A 6,595-nucleotide genomic window follows, 5' to 3' on the forward strand; every position below is an offset into this window, starting at 1 on the left:
TCTAATGTTAAATGAAGATGTTATGACTTGTTGAATATGATGTGCCTAGTTTATGGTGGCTTCCTAGGAACACTTGGTGTGAGTAGTATTACGGGATGCTACTTGCACATTGCACTAGTGTGACTTGGGGGTTGTCTTAGGTGATGGTTCTTATGTGAAGACTATGTCTTATGGTGTGCTTATGGCTCTATGAATATTTTTGGTTGGATTGATGAAGGCTTTATGTAAGTTCACCCTTGGTAACCTTAAGGTGATACATTGCACCAAGTATTCCCTAAGGGTTGCTTGGGGAAAGGAGTTAAGATAAAGAGGAAGGTAATGTATTGTATGCTTTGAATGTGCCTAAAATGTTATAAGTGGTTCTATGTGCTATTATGAATGGTTTCCATGCGTATAATGATATATGTGGTTTATATTGTTCCTATTGTGCTAAATGTTCTTGAAGTTTCTCTAAAAAGGCATGATGCATGGTTTCCAACTAAATGTCCCTTTTAAAAGCATGTTTTTGCATGATTTGTCATACTTAGTGCATTCTTGTACTAACACCATTCTTCTTCATCTTTTTACACCAAGTGTAGGTGGTGGTGGCTTAAGGGCCTTCCCTAGAAGTGATGAGCTTGGCTTACTATTCCCAAGTTCGGGTGTGTCCTTAAAGATTCAAGGACCTTTATGTTAAAGAGTTTTAAGATGGCTACCTTGTGTCGTAGTACTCCGATTTTGTATTAAAGGTTTAAATGAGGTAACTGTTTAAGTCTTGTGTTATATTATGAAAAAGTTTTAAATTTTCCGCTATTTTTCTATGATAAATGCTATGACGAATGCTAAGGGCTTGTATAAGACCTCCGAGAGGTTGAATACATTGGTAATGGCTAAGGGGGGCTCTCGGGCCGTTACATTCACTTAGTTGACCGGACCAACGAGGAAAATTCTAGGATCTATCATGCATAGTTCACAGGTAAGCTCATCATACTAGGCATTGACACTATAAGTTAAACAAGACTCCACACTTTCACTAGTGTGCAATGATCATCATAAGAGACTCAATTCGATATTAGGCTAGTCATAATGAGATGCAAAGAGTTCACATATTGTCTATGCAACTTCATATGGCCTCATTGAGTAAAAATATGCAAAAAATTCAAAATTTTTCGGAAGGGTCAAAATCGTTTTGCAATGTAAAATAAAAGGAGCCGTAATCTCAAGCATCCATAGAAAGCAGTATTTAACACAATAATAGCTCAAATCCCAAATACATAAGAAAAACACCAGTCACAAATAGCACACAAAAAGAGGGCCTCACCCTACCACAAATAAAAGCAATTTGTCTGCAAATGCAAAGAACAGAATATCCAGACTTTAAAAATAACGAAATACAGAGAGGGAGGTAAATAAGGGATCCTGGCTAATCAGTCGCTCTATCTGTCTGGGCTTCAGTGCCTGGAGTGACCTCCAGAAGGACCAGCTCCATTGGATCCAAAAATAGGTGCTAAGAAAGCCTACACAACAGCATATATCATGATTGCTTCCATCTCGGTCAGGTTTTCATCCGCAACTTACTCAGTCTCTTCATGAATCTCTTCATCAGTCTCTACTTCTAACTCAGGGTCGGCTATCTGCTTCGCTCTATCCCCATGTCCAGTGGTTTTCTGAGGCATCTCAGGCATGTCTGGAATCTCCACTGTTCCAAATATCATGGAAACATAGGTGGACTTCAGGTGGTCTACATCTTTTCGCAGTTCAGCAATGGCAGCTTTTAAAGTTGTCACCTCCTCTGTGGACCCTTGGTTATGTTCACACACCACTATCCTGGCCTCTAGGGCATCAATGGTAGTGCTCAGAGGTGTCACAACATCAATTAGGGAAATATGAATCATGCCTGGAACAGAGACGTCTAGACTAGCAGCCCGACGATTAGCAGAAAGGGCCAACTGTCCCATCCAAAGTAAGGAAGCCTAGGTGAGTGGACGCCGGGAAATAGCAGCAATAGTAGTGGGTCTTGGCGATCGTGCCGCAGTAGAAGAACATGGAGTATTAGCGGGAGTAACAGTGGTAATGGATATACCTGAATCCCCAGGGGCTGGAGTAGGCAGAGGTGCCTCTGCAGGCGATGCTTTTGTGTTTACTAACTCCACCGATGCTATTTTTTTCTTTTCTGCTTGATCCTTAAGGTACTCGGCTTCGATCCTCTAGATATCAGTAGAGGTTGTGGGTATCACTTCCACATCCTTCTTGGCATCTCGAGGCACCCGGGCTCATTTGCATAATTTTGTGATCAAGACTAGGAATAGAAGTGAGGTTCGGCTCTGTCTTGCACGCATGAGTATCTCTGAAGCAATGATTGTACCCAAGTTTATCTGAGTCTTCTCTATCACGCAACCTAGGTAAGCTTCCTTGGCAAGGCGAAGGATCAACTCATTTTGGGACGACATAATTGTGCTGCTGATAAAATCGAACCAGAACCTTGCAACTATGTTTAGTTGTTTCTTTTCAATCAGAAATCCTTCCACCGACCACTTTGGAGTCTCATATGAAATTAGTGGGGCTAACCACTTTTTCATCTCATCCAACTTCTTTGTTCTGATCAAGTACTGGCAGTGATCCCCAATATTCGTGGACATCCCCAAGATTGCATTGATTTCCTCACTATCACACTTCACCCTCCTGCCTTTGACAACCACATAGTCAACTTCTTTGAAGGCTACTGTTAGCTGCTTTTGCTGGGGTATTAGTGCACTGTATGAACTGTAGAACTCTCTTACCCAATTTGGAATATAAGGGCCAAGGGGTTTGGTTAAGATTTGGAACTTGTGGTATCTCAGACACTCCATTATCTCTAGGTGCTTGTCTATAACCCCATCTATGGACATACGCTTTTCCTCCAGAATTGTCCTTAGCCTTTCAGCCTTTACTCGATTCGTTGATTGAGGCGGAGGACCTTGTACATGAGGTGCTAATACCATTGCATGCTCTAGACTTAGAGGTGTAGTAGTGATAGGCTGGGGAGTCCTGGCCCTGGATGGATCATTCAACTTCTTAGTTCGCCGCTCAGCCCTCTGTGCTATTAACAAACCATCCTCATCAGAACCCACACCTTCACTTTCAGATTGGTTGGGGTCATTTCTATAAAAGCCATTACTGTCAGTGCTTGCATTTGATAATTCAAGGGTCTTGTGTTTGCCCTTGCCCTTTTCACCAGTTGTGGATAGTTTAGCAACCTTACTTCTGAATGCATCTTCATCCTCGTTGATTGTAATCCCTTTTGTTTTACCTTGGGGTGGCCTTCTTTTTCCTGTAACTTTAGATCTAGCCATCTCTGCAAAGAATTCAGAAGAAGTTAAAACAACTAAATCAAATTCAGAGGGGCATAATTGCAGAAAAACTTGCCGAATAGATCGGCGAGTTGCCAAGTTGCTTTGGTGAGCAGGATTTTATCCGCCGAAAGATATAGTGCAAAAAGGTTCAGGGGTGCAGACAAAGGGCAACCAAGGAAACTTTTGGCGATCAAAGATTTCTGGCTGAAAGTTACAGAACCCTTATCATGAGTATCATGAAATTAAAGGCTAGATGAGGTTATTTGGCGAACCGCCAAGTGATTCGGCGAGCTCGCCTTAGCATGCCAAATAGTCTAAATTTATCAGAAAGGCACAACACACGACATAGGATAAAATTACTTGCAATGAGAGTATAAATATCACAATTAAATGCAGGTTTTGGAGAACCAATCTTTCAAGCAGATTAAGTCAAGATTGTGATGCTAGGCAGCAAGTTAGTACAGATCCAAGCACTACTAAAGCAGCTAGAATACTTACGAGGTGCAAAAATTCTGAAAATGCTAAGTAGGTGCGATTTTGCGAAAATCAAGAATGAGAGAATATGAAAAAGATTGAAAGTCAAGACTCGTGGCTTTATAAAAACCATCCATATCTCACCCATTCGGTGACATTAGTTGAATTTTCTCCGCTACTTGGTGATCCGCCGAGTGTTTATCTACCTCTTCGAGTTTTACAGGACCCTCAGTCAAAGTAAGGATACAAACAACGGTCTTTGTCGGGGTCGCCGATCTAGTCGACAATTCGCCAATTGAACTTGTGTAATTCATCCTGTACTTTTCACAAACTTTTCATGCCCAATCCTACAAAATCAAAACGCCTTTATTTCAAAAATAACATAACGAAAGCAGTTAAGGGTTTTGGGTTGCCTCCCAAACAGCGCCTTAGTTAACGTCGTGGCACGACGCAGGTTAACACCTAAACTTCACTTTTGGGGTTAGCCAAAACATCATTTGGCAACCCCCTGCTTCGTGCCTGATGGAGATGAGGCATCACATGACCCAATAGAGTTTCAATTAGCTGGATAGATCTAGAGTGAGAACCGCTCATCTGATTTAGCACTTCTACATTTTCTCTAATCTCCTCTAACACTCTATCTTGCTCATTTAGCTTTTGGAGAATGGTTACTAATATAACCTTGATATGTCCATTTTCAATGTCCATAGATCTTCCCTTCTCGGTAGGTAGTATGCATTTTCTCTTCTCTTTAGACATCACCTCCAGTTCCTCGACCTTTTGGGTCAAGTTATCCATCTGACCCAGCAAATTGATCAATTGCTAGTCCTTCTCAGTATCCTTGTTGATTTTAGCCACAGGGACAATGAATTTGGCTGCGGACTCATAGGTGTATCTCTCAAGGTCACCTCGGATAAGTCGGTCGATTAATCCTCTGTTGCCGGGATTTAGACTCCTATAGAAGCATTCCAGTAGAACTGGATTGGGGATCTCATGAGTTGGGCATTGTGTCAATAGTGTTTTGAACCTTAACCATGACTCATGAAAAATTTCTCCTTTTAGATGATTGAAGGTCAGGATGCGATCCCTGAATCTCATTACTTCTACTGGGAGGTGTTCTATTGGTTCACCATCTCCATTATGTATACTCATTATCCTGCCTCAACACAAAAACAAACTAGACAAAACTAAGAGTTAAGTAAGTAAGCTACAATTAAGAAGAACAAAATTTTGCTAATCTAAAAATTCTCAAATAACACCACTCCCCGACAGCGGTGCCATTTTAATGTTTGCATAATCAAGACATAACTTCCGATGCAAGTGTCTACGATCGTACAATAGTTTAGTAACCCAACCAAGGGTTGGGATCGTCCAAAGAGAGTGGTTTTGAGAATTTTTTGAAAAATAAAATTTTGTTCTAACTAGTTGTAGCTAAAGACATTAACGAGTAAAAACATTGTAAATTAAAGGGGGGGACACAATAGTGTCAATTAAGAATGGAGGGTTTTTGTCACTAGTAGGTAAAAATAGCAAAATCGACAAGGGTGTCTAAGTAATGAGAGGGGACCCTTGGGATGTGACGGGAATATGGGTTAAGCTAGATTATTGTGTACATGCTTTCGATAGAAGATTCATAGAGTAATTGTGACTAGGCTAGACTTTAATGGGGATAAGCTCTCTCTCGAGGAACTTACCCAGTTTCAAATGTGTTCCTCTCGGACACCCATTTGCCGCATGAAGACCAGCCTACGCCTTAACCCACTCACTCTCTCGAGCTGAGTGTGTGGATATGGGACTAGGGTTCACTCTCTCGAGCTGAACCTCATGTTGACCCACTCACACTGGCCGTCAATCTAGTGGTTTTAGTTTTACGACCTCTCTCTCGAGCAAGCCGAAAACACATAAATAAATTTATATTTGCAACTACAAATTCATTAAATTCATCGACAACCACTAAACGAAATCACATTTGAACTACAAATAAATTATCAGCAAGAAAGACCCAACAATTATCTTAACCCATATTCGCTAAATCACACCCCAAGAATTGGGGTTTTTAGCCAGACATCAAGAGATAGAAATTTATACCTAAATGAGCTTGCATTCAAATAGGTATGAAGATTTAAGTCTTGTTACAGGCCAAGAATGAAGAATTTAAGAGACTTTTGATGAGTCCACAAATTGGACTTATTAAGGGCTTTATTTTAATGGAAATAGTGTCTTTGAATGCTTGTTTTATCTCAATACCTGATTAAAATGCTGAAGTTTAAGGTATTTGAAGTTTTAGTTGAAGCATGGACACTTAGGCGCAAAACGGAGCAAATAGGGCTGAAAAGAACAGAAAATGTAATCCTGCATATCACCGAGTTTAACTTGGCGAGTCACCAAAATGACATGAACCGCCCTTCGTTCCAGTACGCGAAGCCTTGAAGAAAGTGGATCGAAAGGCGAGGAAAGGAGCAGTCGGTGAGTCGCCGATAAATTCCGCGAAGCAGTGTTATACCACCCAATGATACAGAATGTGAGGATGCTAAAGGCAAGACACTGAGGGCGATGAGCTGACCTAAGGGCGGATCACCGAGTTCATCGGCGATATCGACTAAAGTCGCCGAACAATCCTCCGCAGCAGAATCTGTGAAAACTATAAATACTATTTAGAATTGTAGTCTTAAGAGACAAGTGTGGAACAATTATTATTATTATTTTCACTTTAGAAAATACTTTAGCTAATATTTTTCTCTCAAGTTTGGAGAGGGTTTTGTGGAGACTTGAAGAAAGGAGTTCTTCTTCCCCAAGTTTGGAAGTGGGTC

The sequence above is a fragment of the Solanum tuberosum genome, unplaced genomic scaffold, assembly GCF_000226075.1.
Source record: "Solanum tuberosum cultivar DM 1-3 516 R44 unplaced genomic scaffold, SolTub_3.0 scf00057, whole genome shotgun sequence".
Classification (NCBI taxonomy): domain Eukaryota; kingdom Viridiplantae; phylum Streptophyta; class Magnoliopsida; order Solanales; family Solanaceae; genus Solanum; species Solanum tuberosum.